The sequence below is a fragment of the Ischnura elegans genome, chromosome 4 (assembly GCF_921293095.1).
Source record: "Ischnura elegans chromosome 4, ioIscEleg1.1, whole genome shotgun sequence".
In the NCBI taxonomy this organism is placed as follows: Eukaryota; Metazoa; Arthropoda; class Insecta; order Odonata; family Coenagrionidae; genus Ischnura; species Ischnura elegans.
The window spans coordinates 75,501,991-75,526,041 of record NC_060249.1 but is presented as its reverse complement, the minus strand read 5'-3'; the positions used below and the strand labels follow the sequence as shown (position 1 = coordinate 75,526,041).

General features: G+C 39.0%; 1 protein-coding gene across 2 annotated transcripts in view; it reads left to right on the top strand.

Moving 5' to 3' along the window:
• Window positions 1-24,051, top strand: part of LOC124157681 (protein FAM151B) — a 63,492-nt gene that overhangs the window by 34,633 nt on the left and 4,808 nt on the right. The gene's annotated exons all lie outside the window — the stretch shown is intronic.

The following is a 24,051-nucleotide window of genomic DNA, read 5'->3' as shown; positions in this document are numbered from 1 at the left end:
TTACCCCGGGTGCGCGGGCGTATCAGTTGAATAACTGGGTCCCGGCCCCGGTGCGTTGTGACCTTCAAAGAACCCCCCTTGGGAACTCATTCTCTCTCTGCAACGACGGCGAAACTGTCGTAAGAAGATGAATCGACGCGGAGGACAACCCGGAAGCCAAGCTGGGCCAAATGTTACCTGTGCTAGCCTGCGCAATGACGTGACCCGTGTAAAACGGCCTTAACCTTATAGTGCCAGCGGGCCGATCCATCGGCCTGGGGGGTGTGTGCGAAAAGTGCCAAAGGCCGATCTATCGGCCGGGTTTTTTTACACTCACGTCTTTTATTTTTTGAGTTTCATGTAGCTTTGGTAACTATTTTTAGTATCTGTCATGCTTTAACAATACCGTAAGTTTTAGGAGCATATTAACAACAAAAAATAGTTTCTAAAAATGCATATTAGGTTTTATGTAAATTTTTAAGCGCAAACCTACAAATTCGCTATAAAAAGCCCTGGCATTCTTCAGCATACCGGGCAAGATAGGCTAGTACTAAAAGGGTTAATATGAGCTTGTCGAAGACAGGGTTATGAGATTCAGACGAAAGAAAAAGTGGCGAAGAGAAGGAAAGCCAAGGTTCACGAGGGAGGGGTCCGAGCGAAGAGGGGACATCCCCCGACATCTCCCCTCGGGTAGGTACGCAGACACCCTCGAGAGAACACTGGGAGCTCGTCTTCCTGTCCGCCCCACCCGCGACCTCGCCCCTTCAACTCTCTCCGCCCCTCCTGCAACCTCTTCCACGAGTGCCTCTCCATTGCCTGCTAAACTGTTCGGGGGGAAGGAGAGGTTATGGGGGGGTCTGTAGTGGTGTGCTTTTTTTTGAGGACTCTGAATGGTTGCTTCGAAGACGAAGGGAATGTAGTGGGAGGAGAGAATGCCATGGTAAATCAGAAAACAGGTATGGGAGGATAAAGAGATGTGGAAGAATAGCGAGGGTAAGATTTGCTCACACGATAAAAGAATCCATGCTTAATCTACACCATCAACATCACTAGTCAGCGTAAGTGGGAGGATAAAAAAAGAAAGATGAAAATTGATAAGAAAATAAATATAAAATGCTATACTCAAGATACGTGAACTCGAGTTTTTCCAACAGCTTCGGAGGAGGTAATGAGTGCAGCATGAACGGGAGAAATTTTTGTAAAAAATCATTCAGTGATAGCATCTGTAATTTCTTAATAATCGACCACAATTAAAAAAATAAGCACTGCGCCTGCGGATCAGGCACTGCGACTGGGAGCTGAATAGTGCAACCATTACGAATATAACAGAATCCCTTACATCGCCCCACAGCGGTCTATTAATAATTCATCACCGAACTATCGGGTGGAAAATTTAGTGTTTATATTATATCCCGCATTTGCCAAAAGAAACATTGATTTACTTCGCTAAAACGAATGAATTAAAAAGTATCCAGAAATGCCTTCATAATCAGGAAAGTTTCTTTTCAATTAGCAAGTAATTTGAAAGCTCAATGTCTTGTATAATTTGTACAATTTCCATGACTTTTCCGCACGAATATTACCCATTTGGGTTCGCAGTCTGTCTCGTTGAAGCTTGATTAATGCACTAGCACTAGATTAAAGCACTTCACTCGCATTTTAGTCTATTTTCAAAAGCTCCCGCAGCGTGGAGATTAGCACAGAGCGATCCAGGTATTCCTGTTTTGTAACAGAGCATTTAAAAAAATTAGACTCGAAAGAGATTATTTTCGATAATCTGGCATAGTTGTTGTTCATTTCCTCGAGAAAATCATGTCACTATACCGTCATGGTCGCAATTGGCGACTTTTGTAAATCCATTCAAATGCGCGATGGGTCACAGCGCATTAAAGAAAAAAACATTAAAAAAATAAAATAATAATTATTATTATTACAATTTTTATTTATTTATTTTTCAATTTTATAATAATAATGATAACAATAATAAATTATTTCATGAATTCATATTGAACTCGCTAGCACTGAGTATTTATTTTGCGCAATATTGAGGTTGTTATGTTTTCCCCAATTTGAAGGATGACAATGTTGTATATACATGCAATAAGCATAGCTCATATATTAAAATACATTATAATATATTAAAAACATTCCCTTAACAAAGACTTAATACGATTTTCCCTGTATAACAAATACAACTTTTAATTTATAGTGCAAGAAGAAAGAAAACCCTGAAATTACAGTATTTTTGGATTTTTAAAATATTTTTACAATTAGCAGTCCCTCTGAGCCACAAAAGACTCATTAGCGGGTACTCTATAATTTATTTGCAATTAGTTAAAACACCTAAAACAATAAAATATAAATAACTCATATTGCCTTAAAATTATAGTCCTCCAGCAGATAATTAAAAAGTTTACTTATACTTTGTCTCGTTGAAGTTTAGTTTATTTTAGTTTAGAAGAATTCAGCGGCAGACTGGACAATTCTCTATTGCAATGTTAGCGACCGTGAGAGACACTACGTCGGTGAAGCGACTTGGTGTCTGCGGACGAGGTTCAACGTTGAGGCTTTGTTGTGCGCAACAATTGCGCAGTGGACGCGATGAGAGTGCTTACCGTGGCGGAAATCTACCGCGCAGGACTTTCGTCTCACGGTCGGCCTCGACATCACGAGGACGAGTGGGCGTTCTCTCAGCCCTGTGCATTGTCATTTCGCCATGGGAAGAGAGAAGAGCATCCTCGGAAGAAACAAGTGCAGAGGAGAGTATATACGAGTCGGAATGATGGAAGAGACTAGGATGAGTCTCGTCTAATAGGTTTGGCAGTGAGGAGGGTTTGGACATTTGCGGAAGCGGAAGTAAGGTACGAGACGTGACTGTATTCAGTAGCTGTATGGGAGTGCGAGATGATTGGTAGGAGGAATATCAATTAGGAAAATATAAGACGGTATGAACTTTGCATGATGGAATGGTAGACAGGAAACCGAGGTCCTGCAGCCGGTAGCCGAGCGCTCTACTCGCTTGCACTGAGTATTTATTTTGCACAATATTGAGGTTGTTATGTTTTCCCCAATTTGGAAGATGACAATGTTGTATATACAGGCAATAAAACCCACTTCCGACCACTCACTGGCTGACTCAATCACTCATCAAAACAAATGCTTGTAGTGAACGAGTCGAGATACGACAACAAGTGGTAGAATTCGCCCTCTCTAAAATCATTTGAAACCCTAGGAAAAATTGTAGAAAGTCATTGTGGCAGTCATTAGTTCACACCATTTAACAGTCAGAAAGCCTGGAAGCAAAGGAGCCTTTTGTTGGACTCTAAGGTTCAATTTAAGTAGGTAAAAAAAGCAATCATTAAGAAAAAACGACTGAAAACTATTTTTAGAACTGCCATAGAGACCAGAAAAGGCCCTAGTCCGTACGAAAGCGAGTATTATTTACAGAGTCAAGCAATCAAAATAAGAGAGTATATGCGTGTATACCTACTACCGTATAATAAATTTATTTAAAAAATCCAAAAAACGGCAAATAGACTTTTTACATTAGTTTCATCACAAAAAACAAAAATTACTAGAATTGACGAGAAAAAAATTAAAATGAGGTATATTTGCGTAAAATAGAGGATATATTAATTGGTATTCAGTATAACATATGAGACATTTGTCTGATTAAGGCTAGGATGAGTGCTGCATGTTTGGTGTGAAATCACCCCGTACCACACACCCTGGTGGTGATTTGCACGGTACCTCGTAGGTGTACGAGTAGGTAAGCAAGCAGGAGTAATATTCTGCGGACAAGGCCGTGGAGGGAGGGTTTAAAGTCGATGGGAGCGCGTAGACAAGGATTAGAGATGACGATTGTGAGGAAATAGAGTTGATGGCTTCAAGGAGACAGTGGAAAGGGGATCGCTGAGATATTGATACCCAAAATTTGGTAACGTTTAGGGGGAAACCATTAATTAACGTCCTGTGAGGAACATGTAGATGAAAGAAGGGAAACGGCAGAAAAATATTGTTGGAACTGCCAGAGTGACCAGAAAAGGCCGCAGTCCATGCGAAAGCGAGTATTATTTACAGAGCCAAGCAATCAAAATAAGATAGTATGTGCGTAACAACTATCGCACGATACATTAATTTAAATAAAATTTATTTAAATTCCATACTTTTGTTTAATATAACTCACTGCCGCTTTTGACTTTCTAAAATTATTTGATGAAGACTCATAATATGGAATGGATATGATGAGTTCCCATGAAAATGACCTCTGAAGGTTAGAATCTGTATTGAGTTACAGGATGGAATTGTCTTCTTAAAATCCTTTACGTAATTAATTATAAAGTTATCACACAATAGGCCTAAAAATTATTACTATATATTGCATATTGCCTAATTTCAAATTACCAACGCTCCAGCAGAATTTGTTCCGCCCCCATATTAATACCTGGATCTGCCTCTGATAGGTATCGGAATTTGAATTGAAAATGTTTTAAGGCTTTAATTTAAGAACATTTTTTTCATTTTCAGTGATTACATCGGCATTTTTAAGATTTCACAAGGTTTCAATGCTGCTCCAAGTTTTTGGCCTCAGCTCAGCCACGATCAGCGCTCTAGTTAACAGTTACTCGCGAAGAAAGAGGCAAGTAACAATAAACAGCCCAGTGAGAAACTACGAATCCAGCCACGTGCTTGTATTCATCAGCAGAAAACACCCTGAGGATAAAACTGCAGTCTCTCCAGAAGGATGTATTTTTACGCGGCAGCGATTCTGGTTGCGACACGGCGCCTCCGAAGTAGTCAATTGTATCGGAATTGTTTTTGAGCGCTCCGGGATCCAGGTCATTATCCTCGACGGATAGTGTGGGCGTTGCCAAGGATGAGCCAAGGCGACGGAAGTGAATAAGATGGGACCTAAGCGAGGTCGAAGGAATGGAATAGAGAAACAACGCAGTCCATGAGGCGCACGCTTCATTTCATGGCTTCTTCAGACCAGCCTCTTCAAGCGATCTTGTTCCTCAGTTAGTAGGAGGAAGAGAAACACTGGGTGCAGCCCTAAACGAGAAGTGGAACCGAAGGTGATGGTAGCAGGACCGCTATAGCGCGACGAGGTCACAAAACTCATCTCAGTTGGCATCGCTAAAAAAGGAGCATCACGAAGAATGCATAAATACCGCTTGGATTTTTTTTAAATTAACAAATCCGAAAATGAGGTGTGACATACAGTTTACCTCATAGAAGCAAGCATAACCAAGTAACATTAGTAAGGAATTGAAGGAAATAAGGGAGAAAACAAAGTATTGCTGCTATGGCATTTCTAGTTTTTAATAATATTTTTAATTAATATCGTTAATTGATGCCTCATTCACAATACCTTAACTTCGCTTAACTAGGTGTAACTACAGCGTTGGATTTTTTCTCTGTGGATCTTTCGCACGATTGTGCATTGCGGGTGACTCCCGTATAAGTTATCACCGTGGCTAGTCCCGGTATACTTTAAAAACTAGTCAAGAGCGAACACCTCTATGTGTTCTATGTCCGGGCCTGCTCCCCGGCTGTGGCGCTGTGCGCACGACTTGGACTGCTAGTGGCATCATATGCCCCGCAGTCCAGCAACACCTTGTCCGGTAGTGTCCGCAAATATCCTCAGGGAAGAATGACGCCTCGGTAGCTTAACTGGCTAAAGCACTCGACCGGAAATCGAGGGATCCGGGTTCGAATCCCGGTCAAGGCGAATGATTTTTTCTCTGTGGATCTTTCGTACGATTGTGCATTGCGGGTGACTCCCGTATAAGTTATCACCGTGGCTAGTCCCGGTATACTTTAAAAACTAGTCAAGAGCGAACACCTCTATGTGTTCTATGTCCGGGCCTGCTCTCCGGCTGTGGCGCTGTGCGCACGACTTGGACTGCTAGTGGCATCATATGCCCCGCAGTCCAGCAACACCTTGTCCGGTAGTGTCCGCAAATATCCTCAGGGAAGAATGACGCCTCGGTAGCTTAACTGACTAAAGCACTCGACCTTGTCCGGTAGTGTCCGCAAATATCCTCAGGGAAGAATGACGCCTCGGTAGCTTAACTGACTAAAGCACTCGACCGGAAATCGGGGGGTCCGGGTTCGAATCCCGGTCAAGGCGAATGATTTTTTCTCTGTGGATCTTTCGCACAGCGTTGGAAACTGAAAGTGTTTCATAGTTCATGCAAACTTAAATAGAAATTGTAACGTAAATGGAATTGGCAAATGTGATGGTAGGGGAAAGCCCGAAGTTCTCTTGAAGGTAGCCATTAACAAGAAAGACTGTCAATACAGAGTCACATAAGCTCTTGACAGTCCGCTAGAATCGAATAGACGATTGATAGTGGCCTGAGATGATAGTGATGGGATATTTCATCTATAGGTGAGGATCATAGTGTGTCCATTAACGCCAATTGAAGTTGTTGCGAACCGGGCTTTAGTGCGAGATAGTATTCTTATCACCTTAATCTCAAGGATCAAACCTGAATTTCTAGCCCCGTGTCAGTATCAAGGTTACATGCAGCGGTAAAGAAGGATTTGAACGATTGTCGCAGACTAATTAGGAATGAAAATCATGCAAAAGTTATCCACTGCATTCCTTCATAAGCAAATGCGGAAACGATTCATAATGTTTTCTATGTGCAGAGAATTACTCAGCTATGGACATGACAACTTTACTCGTGTGTATAGGGAAACTTTGCATGTTGTGGTTCGGATGGATAAAGCCATCTCCCACCCGCTGTTAACTGGAACCGCCATAAATTATGCATGAGCCCTCTTCATTGTCATTCCTCACATCCTAACCCTTGCGCCTCCACTATACACTCATCTCAAAAGTAAAGACATCATTCCAACTGCGCCATGTAAGTTCATGTCCACATACCAATCATATATTTGAGCGTGAAAAACAACGGCCACATTCTTCTGGTATAGCTTTTCGATAAAATTAAAATTTCTACATTAGTGCACCTTAGGATTGGTTTAACCTCAGACAGGAGAGTATATGTGTCTGAGAATACTACTAAAAAACAAAAAACACACCGCAAGTGTGTTACACGTGAGGGGGTGAGATTCCACTAATATGTATTACGCTATGCACTCTATATCAAAAAATATAATGTTAAAATACGTTGCATGATGTTAGGTTTTCCCGGCGTATCAGGTGCGGAAAAGCCACTCGGGTTTTCCACCGGTTGATGACCGGGAGGCATAGAAAAACATTAACAGGTGGAAAACCCGAGACATTTTCTGCATAAAAATACGTTTGGTATAAAATGTAAATATAACCTGTGAGGTAGCATAATATCTTCATCTAAATCTACCACGCAAGCCACCACCAGGGTGAATGGCATGGGGTGATTCCACACCAGAGATGCAAAACTCATCCTTGTCTAAATCAGAAACGCACTCTCTTGCTGGACACAGGACAACGACACACGACCAGACCAGAAAATAGGAGTGCTATGGGCGCAAAAATGCTACCATACAAATAAAACTATCAGTTAGACATGGGGAAACGAAAAGCTAACTTAGGAAGTGATTCATGCGTTATCTTCTTCTCGCATTCCCTTCTACTGATGTACGTGTGATATAGTGTATGATAGATGCAACGTAATAGATAAAGACCAACATTTCAGCTGTAGAGAAAAAGGAGGAAATACAAGCGATCGCATAGTGAGTGGCCTCGATTGGAGAAAGTCCCTGAGAGAGGGGATGAAGCGTGAACGAAGCGAAACCGAGGTCAGCCATCAAGAATAAATATAAACACGAGAGATTTTCCACTTCTTCGCATACGCCCAAGACTCAAATGGCAAGCTCCAAGTTAACCCTGATTGATCTCATTCCGACGAAAGAATTCGCCCGTATATCGCGATTATAAAAATTATTTACATTGAAATTAATCCTCGCAAAGAAGTAAACTTATCTGGATTTGAATTACATCCATCGATTATTATTTAATTTCCTAAATTTTTCTTCATTTTCCATTCCAATTTAATTTTCCCTTATAGTAGTGGTGTTAGGGTTTTCAATGACAATGTCAGCTATTGGCTAGAGTGCAGCCACCTTGAGCGCATGAATTTAATCTGACAATTTGAGACAACCTTGGATGCCACCGACATCGAAATGGTCTGAGACACTGGACGGAGGGGAAGCCGTCAGATAAAAAAACAATATATAATTCTTACATCATTGAGTGCATAGGTGGACGAGGTAGATTCTTTATTTCTACTCATCTTCAGCCTAAAAAATTTCTAATCAGCACCTACTACCACTGCTTTTAGCTCCTGACTATAGGGCCCAATTTCTACATCTTCAACTACATCATACCCTGCGAGCCTGCTCCAGGGTGTTTGGCGGGGGGTGACCAATCACCAGCATGCAGCATGCTATTGGATTCCCACATGCACACCACACCACCACACGGTCCAAAAAAACGTCACGCATACTAACAAATTACACTACCACTTCACCAATTTTGGTGAAGCCTTACGATACTCCCAAAACTAAAATCCTCGAGGTACGAGGTTGTCCAGAGAGTAGTTTTTTATTTTTTATTTTATTTTTATTTTAAAGAAATATAACCACATACAGCATATGCCATTTTATAGTGGCCAGGTAACAATACATAAATTAGAGGACGAAGACGCAATATAACATGTAGAAAACAATAATTACATTTACAAAAACAAAAGGGCAACAAGAAACTGCAGTGACAGACTACTTCGGTGACAGATAGGATAGGGAAAGGCTTATGAAGGATTTCAATGGAAGTGCAAAGGGGTCGATGTGTGGAGGGAGTGAGTTCAACACAGAAGTAATGCGGTAGAAAAACGAACGTTTAGTGAGTGAAAGTCTAGGAATGGGCATGTGGATTAGGGGATGAGAACGGGTAGGGCGGGGTGGAACTTTAAAATTGATAAAAGAGAGCAATGCTGGGCAGTCGATGGTGGAATTGAGAATCTTATAAATAAGTTTTAAATCAGCTGTGAGCCTATGGGTAGTGAGATTAGGGATGAAGAGGGAGGAGAGAATAGCATTAGTGGACATGTTGCGTAAATGCGGTATTCTATTTTTTACTATATTGGCAAAGAAATTGCTGACACAGTCCAGGGATGAGAGGTTGGTTTGTGAAGAGATAGACCAGATGGGACATCCCTACCCTTATTTGTAAAATTCATATACATATAGCTTAGCCTGGAGGGATCTCTACCATTATGCATATATAAAAACGAACCAACCAACCGAGTTTGAATGATGGGCACACATTTTGTTAATTAAATCCAATTCCATGTTATTTTGAACACAAAATTCGAGAGGAACACATAAAAATGCATCCACAAGATTCATCTGTTCTGTACGGTTTCGTATTCAATCACGTGTTGAATACTTCAAGTTTATGCAAACACATTTCAGCATTAATATTCGCTTAGAAACAACAACCTCTAAGAAAACAAATTTCAAACAATTTCGGGCACTCATACGTGCACCAATAATATAACGTTCTCTCGATTCAAGAGAGGAATATTATTAACGCTGGCATCTATGAAACGATTCTGGATTTTAGGGGATCTCCTCATCATGCGTTCACGGCCTGAAACTCGCTGGGTTTAACCCTTTGAGTGCCATGGGTTTTTTGATGGGTACTCCCAGAAGTGCCATGGGTATTTTGCTAATTTTGTAGACCTTTATTAAAAACTTAATAATTTGCTTATTTATTACTGTTTTTGCACAATTCTTTTTGTATTTGGCAGACAATTCATTCATCTAAATCAAAATAAAAAAAAATTGGCAGTTTTGTTTCGTAATGCTCAATTGTTGTTGTTAAATTTTAAATTTAACGAGATTGAATTATTAAATTTTTCACTTTTGACCCAAAAATGGACAAACAAAATCCTTTTAATATGAACCAAACAAAAATAAATATGAAATACCATTGTTTTTCTATAAAATAGTCACATAATCGCAAAGAAAATTGCTCAAATTTTCAGTAAATATCTTTTTTATTTTTCCAATGATAGTTGCATAAAATTCAGGGGTAATTGAATCGTATTTCTTGAAAACATCTTTCCAAACCAAGGGATTGAGCGAGAATTAGCGGACCAGCCCGAAAAAAATGTATGTCTTCTAGTGATTTGATTTCCATAAACACCGTAATAAAAGACCTCATTACCTCCACTCTAACTGGACACAATTTTTGCATTCTCGAATTCGGTGAGAGTCTATTATGTGAAGCCTAAACCTGTTTAGACCTAAAAGAGTACCTGTTGGCCTCCTTTACAACCATGTTCCAGAATGTGATGGCAAAGAAGAGGTTGAATTACACAATTGGAGGAGAGTTTGGTGGCGGTAGACGTTTGGGCCCCGGTTTTTCAAGAATTCAAAATTTGGAGTCTGGGGTAAATCACAATTGCCCTGAATTTCAACGAATTCTGGAGTGTGTTCACAGCTTCCACTTCCACTGTAAAGTTCATTAGAACTATTACTATCATCACTAAAGTCAATTATTACCGGTGTCTTCTTAGCAAAGAGTATCACACTTTCATCTGGGTCTGATAACATTCCCCTTCACTCTTGTTTCGACGAGAATGGGCGCTGTCCCCACTTCGCACAGAACCGTTGTCATGATCACTTAGCTAATTTATATATTCAACTAATCTGTCATCGTCAACACCAGACGCTAACTCAGTTCTCGACGTTGACGCTATTTACTAAATCATAAGGCTACTTCAATTTCGAAGAGGTAAATTGCGACTACAATCCCGCTCGTCGCAGGATGAAACTGGCCACGCAAACAAAACTGTGAGCTTTACATATGTGGGGTAATTTCATTGAGTAAATGACAGAAAAAGACGGCACTTAACGAATTCTTTTGAGCTTTACACATGTGGGGTAATTTCATTGAGTAAATGACAGCAAAAGACGGCACACAACGAATTCTTTAGAGCTTTACATATGTGGGGTAATTTCATTGAGTAAATGACAGCTAAAGACGGCACACAACGAATTCTTTTATGTTCACCGTCATCATATTTCAATTACTACTGCCTTTGATACCATGAAAACGAGGTTGGAAATCGGAGTCAAATTGACGACCCGGTGCACCGGGTCGACAATGTGACTCCGATTTCCAACCTCCGCGGTGCCCCAGTTGACCGGTACACAAGCTGTGATTGATTGCACGGTATCAATTACATACTTAGTACCTTACCTTCTCTCTTTCGGTGCTAAATATAAAAAACATGATTGAAATGGTACATTCAGCAACAAATTATATCTTTCGAAGTAATAGAGCATAGATAAAAACCTCATGTCTTCCAGTAACGATCATATATCGCTCGCGCTCTGAAAAAAATAAGACGCGCTTCGCAGTGGATAAAATGTTTCAAATAAGTTAAAAGGAAATAGGAACTAGCCAAAAATAACACCACTGATAGATATACAAAGTACAAGGTATATTAAATGAAAGCCAGTTGATTTTAGGCGACAAACAATGCGGCTTATGAAGTGTAATACCAGGAAGCTGTTTCGTAAGAACCAAAAATGGCGCTCAGAAATTTCCATCTGTCATATGGTCACAAAAATTTACAAATATGGTGATAATTGCAATTAAAAATTCAAATTATAATGAAACATGGTAAAAAATAAACTGTTCTGGTGTTATATGCTATAAAAAGTATCAATTGAATGAAAAAAACATTGTTTTAACAGGGTTCATTGTCAACAACGATATATCGTCGTTGGCACTTCTGGCATATTCTGCAAACGACGATATATCGTTGCGTGGCACTCAAAGGGTTAAGAAAATATTATTCATAATCATCGTCATCACTCTCTATTCCGTGCTCCTATCTTCTAGCCTTTTCATGATGACGTATTTCTTCTCTTTTACGTACAGTCCTATGCAGTAGCTGATACAGAAAAAACTCAAGGGGGGCGCAAAAGGAATCTTGATCTACTTTCACTTTTGCCGTAATTACAAATAATTAAGACACATGCAAAATTTACCAAAGTTTTATTTTAACTGATAATACACATATACAAGACAATGACATCATATGATATGAAAAGGTAATTATTGTGGTTCTGCAATGTTAGGCAATGCGGACGGGCCCGAAAAGGGAGGCGCGCGCCCCTTCTTCGCCCCCCATATCTATCCGCCACTGGTCCTATGTCACTCATTCGGGGCGTTTCCCTGCTCTTTTTCCCCTCCACCTCTCCTTCTACGACTATTTTCATCAGGCCCTCATGCCTGATGGTATGGCCAACAAGGCTATCCCAACTTCCTCTTACAATTTAAGTTTTTAGAGGCCTTTTATAGTTTCTTTTCTCCCGCTCTTCTCGGTACTTTCTCGTTACTTACTCATTCGATACTTTCTCTTCCTCATTCTTGTCAGAATTAATACTTCTCTCCCCCGAGAGTTTTCTTAATTTAAGGTTAGGGGACACTTAAATGGAGAGATCATATTCTTCATTTACGAATATTTTCTTGAAACTCCCATCTTAGATTTATCTCTTCTTCAATGAAAAAAAATGATACGAGCACCTCTTAACGAGAGGCCTGCTATAAAATAAAGTGGGAAACTCGACATTTCTTTAGATCTAGATTCTCTAGGTCTCGGGAGAGACTGAATCTCTGGTAACCTCACTTGAAGAGGATCAAAACATCGGAGCTTACGATTGCGGAAGATCTTTCACGACCTCCATCCCACTCCTCCCGCAGAGGGCTATCCCTAGTTTCCCGTAGTGAAAGAGCCCAAGGACGAAGGTGACTAGCTTGTGTGTGAACGTGTGGGACTCTCACTCTCTCTAGCCGAGAAATAGGGAGAAAGAGAGAGAGAGAGAAATACATTCACGTTGCGACGTTGCCACATGTGCTAGACTCTCCTAGCCCAGCATTCTTTTCGCGCTCCATTGTGTTTGCAGCTTCTAACCACCCGTACCCTAAAACCTCGTTCACACAACATTGATTACGACGCACGTAATGCCATCATACGCGCGTCCTATCTTCTAATACGTGGTTATAATATGCAGCTTAATGCATGTATATTATTAATACATTAATAATGAACACATTTTTGCCTAGCTATTATTATAAGCATTTGCTGGTGACGCCGAATAAGTGACAAATCAGCGTGACTTGCAACTACGCGCCTTCAATATTGATGCAAACACAGTTCGCATTAAAGATTAATTATAAAAACAAAGCAAATTTTACATACAGCAACTGAAACTAACGTAGTGATAATATGATTTACCAAATTAACAGTATCCCATTCGTATTCCTCTTCAAAGCATATACTTTATTTGATGCTCATTATTAGAGGATGACAAACATTAGCAATAGGACATAGATATCCCTTCACCTACTAGACATAGAGGAGGAAACTGCTGTGCAGTTGGAACTTGGAAGTAGGTTGTCAATTCGGAGCAGGGTAGCCTGCCTACACGTCATTAAAATTCTTCCCTTTCTCCATCCTACTTTAACTTTATTCCATGGATTTTGTATTATTAGAATATTTATGCGTCATTAACTCGATGTTGCCGCCGAAAAATTGCGTGGAAATTTGCTAGTAAGTTTTCACTTGAACATCGGATGATATTTATATTTGGTAGCTTCAAATATGACCTTCCCTTACGTAGACCTTACTTCAACACTTTACGATGATGGATAAGGAACTTATAGTTTCCTGGAATACAGCGAATGGTTCATAACCTTTGGCCTAACTGATAACGTCTCGTACTGCTTGCCCAGCATAGTAGACCTCAAGCGTTTTATCTTACTGGTGCAACGGATATTTTCTGTAGTTTCTGGGGAAAACAGTTCTAACTTTATGCTTATTCTTTCTACTAATACAATAGTTTTCTCTTAAATAAGTGCCTAATATTGGAATAATTAGGCCTATGTATTATCAAGTTATTAAAAATGATCAGAAAAGGATACCAGCCTTTCAGACCCGGTGCTAGAAGAGGCTTTAGAAGACAAAATGGACGCAATAAGTGGGAAATGAAGATGTATATAGGACCACATGCGAAAAAATGGCTCCTTAAAAGTCATACGTCAAAAAGTAATTTGGCTACGTAATAAGGCAAGACAAAAACGTGGGAATCATACTGGAGTGATTTTTTACGACCAGAAAACCAAAAGGTACCTAGTTCGGGAAAGAAGAAGGAAGTTTGGCCCGAGATGCGAAGCATATGCAATTTTCACGGATATTTCCAAATACGTTACTTTATTGTACAACATCGAATGATGGGCCACAAAACAATAGGCTCTCTGTGCTTCATTTTCATGAAATTGCACTGGAAATTCATATTTTTATACGGAATCTTATGTCATGGTTTGTCTAAGCATACGAAAAACGTTGTTGAATGATAGAATATTATATACGTCGCATGGACAAAAAACCGATGAATGTTCTTTTTACCTTAAGAGTCATGGTAAAATCTTTGTCACGTGAGAGGGTTACTTTGAGTAAGTAGAAAATAAATGGTGTCATGGTAGTCAGATCACGTCCGTTATATTCAAATAACGCTGCAGTCGGCTTAAATATCTGGTTATGTTGTAAAAGTAAAAGAAAAGACTGATTGCATTTCAATAATATGGTCGTGGGATAAATGGTGGGTGGAAGTATATCAATAATAAATACTACAATTAAGGGGGTTAGAAGCCAAGGGGTACAAGTGATTGTCTTTCTAAACAGAGTTGGGTAGAGAAATTAGTAAAAGAAAGCAAACGAGATCAACTAGATATTTAGTAATGCATTTGATTTTCCACTCGATGTCGGCACAGAACAGAGACTCACTCAGGGGCGCCGACTTATAAAAAAATATTGGGGGGCCCATATCCGAGGTCTTGCCCCGGGAAGAGGTTAAATTCAAAGTGTGTCGCAGCACTGAAACACTATCATGATTCACACCACCTGATTCAGTCAACCTGCTTCACCTTATAATTATTTGTTTTAACACATTGTTGAATTTATTTTTAAAGGTAACTATCGTCAAACATGGGAAATAAAAATTACCAATATATTTTTGTGATTTCACAAAGCATAATATAACTTAATTATTTTCTTGAAATATTGAGGGGGCTCCGCCCCCCCAAACGAATCTTTGAAGGGGCTCGGGCCCCCTCAGGCCCCATGGAGTCGGCGCCACTGGACTCACTCGTATCCCTTGGCCACCAAAAATTTAATCTATTTCTTCTATCAATTTCTGTACCTAACTCTGCTTAGAAAAATAATCACTTGGCTCCTCACCCTCTCAATTTTAACACTATTTATGCATATCACTCTATGGATTATTGCATCCCACAATTCTGTCTCAGCACTGCACGTCTTTTTTGCCACCCCACATTCTTCATCTGGGTCTGCTGATTAAAAATTGTCCTTGAGAAGAGTTTTGTTTACGTTGCGGGCCGCTGGCAATCGGGGTCACGAACGCCGAAATGCGATAGGGTTGCGACGAGGTCGCTTATAACGGATGCATGCAAGTGTAGGGCTCAGCAAGTTGGGATGGGTGTCCAAGTCCAGGTGGCCAAACGTAAACAATGGCAGATCGGCCCCGAATGCTAATTAATGTGTTCCATCCGCTATAGGGCGGAAGTTAAGCCTATATTTAATCCACTGGAATTAAACCAGTTTGAGCTACAATTTCCACAAGGTATCTGTAGGAGAGAGCTAAATTAAAACTTAAAGACCCGATCTGCTTCAGTACACTTTCAGATGATTAAAATTCTAGGAAAATACATTCTTGAGGGGGGAATTTTCAACAATCTACATCCCCACAAGTGATGGCATACCACAATTTGATAATTCATGTTGGTTTGTAGCCTGCCTTTGTACCGGATGTACCTATCTAAATCCTTACATTTATAAAGCTGATCCATGTATTACTAGCACATACGTGCAGTAACAATAAATGAGCGCTGTTAACGTGTGTCGTCGTGAAAGACACGTTAGTGTTCGACTGCTTTTGTTGCAAAGGTGTAGTGTTTGATTGGAGAGACCTTACACTAGTCATAAATTTGCTCATTTACTGGCGTGGGTGAATTTAAAAAAACTACGAAAACATGAGAGGAAGTAAGAAGTCATTACGACGTATTGGGCGTTCAGCCAATCCTCCTTCTTCAGTTGCCTTTATGTTAATACCATCCGCAGCATAAACATGGTTATAGTTGGACGAATTCCGCAAGAAATGTACCGATATGTAATTAATCGTAGAGGGCGTAACTTGGTGGAAATCCATGATAGCACAAATACAAGGATCAAGAACTTTGCTATTTCCACATAATATCCACATAATTTCCACATAATATTATGTGAAAATAGCAAAGTTCTTGATCCTTGTATTTGTGGTACCGATATGTATTTACTCAGATTAACTTCGAGTCCCCACTCTTGGCTCCACAAATGAACGTTGTTTAAGTCCGATGATAGAATTTTATAGTCAGAGTGATCAGTAATTTCGCGATAGATGACAGCGTCCTCTTCTTCAGTTACCTTTATGTTAATACCATCCACAGCATAAACATGGTTACAGTTGGACGAATCCCGCAAGAAATGTACCGATACGCATTTAGTCAGACTAATTGTAAGTTCGAGTCCCCACTCTTGGCTCCACAAATGAACGTTGTTTAAGTCCAATGATGGAATTTCATAGTCAGAGTGATCAGTAATTTCGCGATAGATGACAGCGTCGTCAGCAAATAAACGTATTTTACTGCTAATGCGGGAGCAGAGATCGCTAATGTATACAACGAACGAAAGGGGGCAGATTACGCTTCCTTGTGGAACATCTGATGTAACTTCTACTACATCAGAGCTAATTCGGTTAATATTTGGGGTGGGGGGGCGGGAAGGTATGCCTCATTAATGCCTAAGACCGCATCTCCACAATATCATTTCGATAATATGCATTTCTCTGGCTTAGTAAATATGATAGCTCCGTTGAGAGGATATCGCTTAAATTCAGTACATTTATAATTTTTATCAACATATCTCGATAATATGCATTTCTCTGGCTCTGAAAATTATACTTCAGCACACGTTTTCTCGGTAGAATACGAGCAAGCAGAATGTTTGAGGTTATGTGTTGGGACAAGAAAGGTGCTAAGTCTCATACCTATATTATTAGATTGTCCATTAACACTGTACTGCTTTAAAACGAGGAATTGGTTACGGTATAAAAAACACCCGAGATGCGGTGAATGCTAGTCACTCAAGAAAATTAGATCACTGCCTTATGTAAATTAAAGAATTAGGTTTAGGAATAAATTATCGCTAATGATTAAGCGTCGGAATTTTTCAACCGTATTTTATTATTCCCCGTCCGGTTTCGACGAATAAACGAATTTACTCTTAGGTTTATCAACTGCCATTAGTGCCTGTCGTATATAACTTGCTTAAGAGGAGGTGGGAGGAAGGTAAGGAGAATTACGACTACCTGAATCGGATCAAGGTATGATTCTGGGGGAAGGAATGGAATTAAGCTGTTGCCAAAAGATGGAGTGAGTTTTTAGGAAACACTTTTTCAGATTTTCTTTGCGCAGCTGTGAAAAAGGCCTGATTTTGAATTTGGGTTTGACCCTCGTTAGCTATGACCCCTCACGTGGTTGTTCCCTAGATCTGCTATATGTGGTTATTTTGGTTTGTACTACGAAAATGAGTCTAGAAGTTCCCAACAGAAATTCTTATTTACGCACGGCTTAAAATAACACGTATGACTTCCGAATGAAAAGGACACCGAGTGAACTAACGTGGAGAAAGCACCGGAAGAGACAAAGGTAGAGCTGAGAGCGTCCAGCAGCTGCTCACCCATCCCCTAACACACATCGAAGCACAAGAACACTCGCCGAGGAAAAAACTGCGAGAACTTTATGAGAATGGAATGGAAAACATGGTTGTAGACTGAATTCAATATAACTTCTTCATAATCTAATTTTTTAATAGCGAAAATTTATTAGTTACGGCATGTGTAGGCGCATAACATTATCATACGGTCAATCATCATCATATATTTTTATTAGGTCGATAAAATATATTTTTTAAATATTAAATACATCTGTATTATATGTCAATTATATTATTATTATTATTATTAATATTTATTTTTCCACAAGATTTACTTGGAGGTCTGCCAGTGTCGGGCCTTGCCAAGACGCTGCCTCAAGTTACAATTCATTTAAAAATAGTATTAACTGTTCTACATGTATCCAGTATTACAGATTTTTGAATGTTATATATTGTCTTTCTTTTAATTTTTAATTGTTCAATTCCAAAATTAAGTGATGAATGTATTATTCCTGTTGATGATATTACTATGGGGATGATGGTGATCACGTCCTGTTTCCAGATAGTTTTTATTTGCCTTGCGAGGTCTTGATATTTTTGTTTCTTTTCCTCGTATTTCTTCTTAAGGTTGTGGTCAGCCGGAACTGCTATTTCAATTATAAAGGTCTGCTTTTCTTTTTTTTTAATCCAGATTATGTCCGGTCTGTTATGCTGAACAGGTTTGTCTGTGTAAATTGTGTTGTCCCAGTATAATTTGTAATTTTCATTTTCCAGCACTGTAGCAGGGGTGCACAGGTAATATGGTTCATGATCTATTTTTAATCCGGTAACATACGCTATTTCTAAATAAATAATTTTGCATATATTATTGTGTCTTTTGGTGTATTCATTACCAACTAAATTCGAACATTCGCTAATTATGTGTTCTATCGTCTCACTCTTTGCATTACATTTACGGCATAGGTCATTTAATATGCTTCCGTCTTTGATTATATATTTCCTATAATTCTTCGTACCAATTACTCTGTCCTGAATAGCTACCATTGTCCCCTCCGTTTCCTCATATAGCTCACCTCTTTTTAACCAGGCATTTGATAGTGAGGTGTCTACGCATTCCTGATGAAGGAATTTGTGATGTATCCCATGTAACTGCTTGGTTCGCTATGTGTCTTCTAGCTCCTCTATTTTTTCTTCATCTATTGATTTGTCTCTGACATTAAGCTGGAGTGGTGTTGCTTTATCATCATTTTTTATGACTGACTTATAGAGGTTACTCGTCTCGCTTTTTTGGAAGAAGTAATTTCTAAATTTATCTATAATTCTGTAATGTAGGTTTTTAATGGGTTTTAAACCTCTACCACCATTTTTTCTTTTAATGTATAACCTTTCGATAGCAGCATTTGGATGATGTGCTTTATAATCTGCTAATGCTTTCCTTGTCATTCTATCTAGGTCTTCTAAATCTGTACTGGTCCCATGAATAACACCAAATGTATACATTAAAGTTGGAACAGCAAATTTATTTATGGATTTTGTTGTATTCCTGCTATTTAACTGTGTTTTAAGTATAAGTTGAAGCCTATTTTTATATTCTCTTGTGACTTTTTCCTTAATTTCTTTCTGTGGGATTTGAGTGCTCTGCAGTATGCCAAGATATTTATATTTTTCATGTTCTTCCATGTTTTCGATTTTTCCGCTATCTAAAAGAATATCTTGCCCTTTAACGTATCTCCCTTTATCAATTTCTAGTTTTCTGCATTTATCTATTCCAAACTTCATACAAATGTCATTACTAAAGCTTTCCGTTATTTTCAACATATAATTTAACTCCTTCTGATTGTGGGCATACATCTTTAGATCATCCATGTAGAAAAGATGATTAATCATATGTGTCTGATTTCTATCAATTTTTAATTTGAATCCATATTTTGTTGAATTTAATATATTTGATGAAGGGTTGACAGCTAGGCAGAACCAAAATGGGCTCAGTGAATCCCCTTGAAATATTCCTTTTTTTATTCGGATATTACTACTTTGAATTTGACCTCGAGAGGTATTCAATACCAACTGGGTTTCCCACTTATTCATTACTGTGTTTAAAAACTCTACAACTGAAATATCTATTTTGTAAATTTTTAAGATTTCTTTTAGCCAATAATGGGGAACCGAATCGTATGCCTTTTGGTAGTCTATGTATGCTATCAATAGATTTCTCTTGCCTCTAAGTATTTATTATCATTATTATTATTATTATATGGGCGGTTTTTTTAAAAGGTTTAAAAGTTTTTCATCACCACCTTGTTTTATTCATCATTTTTCTTCCGTTTTCTTCCGTTTTCATTCATTAATTTTTCCGTTTAACGTCTCTTCCATCACCTTTCCACTCTCCGAGGGGAAGGGCCGCGCACAGGGGAGGTCCGCCGAAGGGGCTGGTTACCGCAACCTTGGACCCCATCCCTCCGCGCATGTGCCCCCCCCTCAGAGTGACGATGCCCAGTAAGACCCCGCCATTATTATTGTATTATTTTCTCTATGGCTCCAGTATCGTGTCTCCGGATTCCACATTTCATGTCAATTATATATATTCTTATTATTAAATATTTTTAATTAACCTGATGATGACGCTACGCGGATAAGCGCGTAGTAACTATCGTATCTTCACCTATAACAAGTGGGGAGTAAAATAAAGTATCATCGAACGTTGTTCCCGTATGCCTCGCCAAACACATTTGAACTCAAATGGTCATCGATACCCCCTTTTTTGTGGAGATGAATTATTTCATTAGGTAGGTTCGTGACTGCACTATTGAAAACAAATACTCTTTATAGTTTTATGTTTATAAAAATGCTCATTATAGCCAACATCCATCGAGATTGAACAGCAGGATAAATAAGCGTGAGACAGTTTTCATACCAACTTTACCTACAAGGGTAGTATTGGATGGGCAATGCTTTATGAAGTCCTTGTGGTATCTGTAATCCTATAAAGAAGTATTAGCCCATTACTGTTCCTATTATATACTATAGATTCCATTGAAATCGTTGCAGTAGGAAACCACAATATATTCGCAAAGAAAATGTTAGATAATGGAGATATTCGCTGGTATTAAAACAACCAAGCTTTCAAGACCTTGAGTGATTCGAGAAATAGCACACGACTCGAATAAAATTATGCAATACGAAGCGATACATCTTTTATCAGAAAAAATCACTTCATCATGCCAAATCATTTGTATAGAAAGCATTGACAAGAGTGTAATCTGCTGAATACCTTAATTGGTTAATGAAAATCATGATCGCTCATAGGGCAATAATAAACGTGAAGTTACTGGTCAAGCGAATCGACTTTAAAAAAGGATACCAAGGAGTCAAAGAAAAATAAGATTATTTTCGATCGTAACACCACTTTTATATTACGGTACCTGTGGTTGTAATATCAATGAGCTAAGGTTAGAGCGTGTAGCGAAGGTCAGCAAGGTATATTATAGGTCGATTTTATAGTATCATTAGAGATGCGATTTTATTGTAACTATTATACAGTATGCCGTGAAACCCAAATTTAAAATCAGGCCTTTTTCACAGCTGCGTAAAGAAAATCAGAATCGAGTGTTTCCTAACAACTCACTCCATCTTTTGGCAACAGCTTAATTCCATTCCTTCCCCCAGAATCATACCTTGATCCGATTCAGGTAGTCGTAATTCTCCTTACCTCCCTCCCACCTCCTCTTAAGCAAGTTATGTATGACAGGCACTAATGGCAGTTGATAAACCTAAGAGTAAATTCGTTTATTCGTCGAAACCGGACGGAGAATAATAAAATACGGTTGAAAAATTCCGACGCTTATTTATTAGTGATAATTTATTCCTAAACCTTATTCTTTAATTTACATAAGGCAGTGATCTAATTTTCTTGAGTGACTAGCATTCACCGCATCTCGGGTGTTTTTTATACCGTAACCAATTCCTCGTTTTAAAGCAGTACAGTGTTAATGGACAATCTAATAATATATAGGTTTGAGTCTTAGCACCTTCCTTGTCCCAACAGATAACCTCAAATATTCTGCTTGCTCGTATTCTACCGAGAAAACGTGTGCTGAAGTCTAATTTTCAGAGCCAGAGAAATGCATATTATCGAGATATGTTGATAAAAATTATAAATGTACTGAATTTAAGCGATATCCTCTCAACGGAGCTATTATATTTACTAAAATAAATCCAGGATATGTCTTAATCGGTCGAGCAGAATAAAGATAGTTGAACCAATGTAATTTTAAAAATCATGCTTGGCATACCATTCACGAATCTCAACCAATTTCGCTTCTTGATGTGTGTAATGTTAGGCAATGGTTCGCTTCCTAAAACTTACAAAATAATACACAATGTTTTCCCATACCAATTTAATCCAAATTCAAATCGCTATTGAAATTCAACGTTTTCTCGATTATCTGGTGACTATGGTCTTTTGCGGGAAGGACAACGAGTACTACAGCACATGAGGCCTAACTCAGCGCCCTGGGACGACTTTCGATTGGGTAGTCGAAACGTCGGGTACTGTGTACAGCACTAACCTGTGTTCGTCAAATTGTTACTTTTATTGCAGCTCAGTAATGCCTGGCGCTGCCTCGAAGGACAATATAGGTGAAAATCCATCGGGTTCCACACCGGGCTAGGATATCCATCTATCCACCAACGTTTCGATGAGCGACTGGTCCATCTTCATAAGGCATCCTGGAATCAAAAAGGAACGTCAGAAGAAGACATCGAGAACATAACCCGGAGTGAAAGCCGAGAGATCTTTACCTAGCTAAAAATACTTGTTTACAGAGGCGTATTTAATTCCCCCCGAAATGAGGAAATATGTCAGTGTTTGAGCTGTCTACCATCCGACGCGACACTTAGAGCTGTCGTTATACTTTCGTGTCCATCAACGAGCAATATCGTATTTTCTTTGCTTCTTTGATTTCACATTTATTTTAGTCATAAAATATCATGTAGTACGCTTATTTACAACCACTTATCCCATCCTTATACTGCTCTTGCCCCATCTTCCGAACATACGTTCTATACGCGCTACTGAAGTAGGCATGTGGGGAACCTCAAGAGTAAGGATAGGGATAGCATGTATTTACTCTGAGTGGGGAACCCATTGCAGGCTGGATGCAGGTGATTGGTCGGCCCCTGCCAAACAGCCTACAGGTGACTAGCAGGATGTTATGACGATGTAGAAATAGAGCGTTTTTATGAAATATCACTCTCTTCCCCTCGGCTGAGGCCTTTTCTGGTCACTCTGCCTGTTCTCACAATGTTTGTTGTAACCCTGTGACGCAACACCGTATCTCTCTCCGTTGTTGAGATAATAATTCACGAAATAGTGAAAATAATAGTGATTAGTATTTAAGGTAATAATAATATAATTATGAATAATAAAAAATAATGCACTGAATAGTAGAGGCCTTCACGTTGTAGAAATCCATCTTACTGATTTGTGAATGAAAAACTTTGCTGTTTCTGATGCAAAGCGTTATCTTTTTTTGTGAGTATTGGTGAAATTTCTTATTGAAAACTGAACAAAGAGGCTCACTATAGTGCGGTAATGTGGTACATAATTGTAGAAACAGCAAAGTTTTTCATTCACAAATCAGAATAAAAATAACATTGAGTAATAACAAAAAGTAATAATAAAAAAATAATAGTGAGTTATAATATAAAAAAATAGTGAGTAATAATAGTGATTTGGCCAAAATTAAAAGTACTCTGATTGATCTAAAAATTGGTTTTCGACGTATCATGAGGTCTAAATTCGACGAAATGACATTTTTGGAAAAATCGTTTTTTTGACCCCCGAATGCCTCAAAAAGTAGAGGCAGTTGGCAACAATGTAATGAATAAAAAATATAGTGTTTCTTCAATTTTTTCTAGGGTTTCAGCCTATTTTAGAGGGGTTCAATTCTATTACTATTTGATGTATTTCGTCTCGTTCACCCGAAACATCTTGCATGTAGGGCCGGATTTACCCAAAGTTACGCTATAGGCACCTCTCCATTGAGAGCCCCTCCTCTCTTGAGCCCCCCCTCCACGATTTTTATGATAAAGCACAGCCACTCGCATGAGGTGACAGAAGGCTCCCCTTGGACTGCGACGCCCCTAGGCACGTGCCTATTTTGCCTAACGGTAAATCCGGCCCTGCTTGTATGATGACAGTACACTGTCAGTGCTCTTCGTCTTAGCAACCTAGCTACGCCTAGAAGTATAAGGGTCTTATGTGCGCTGT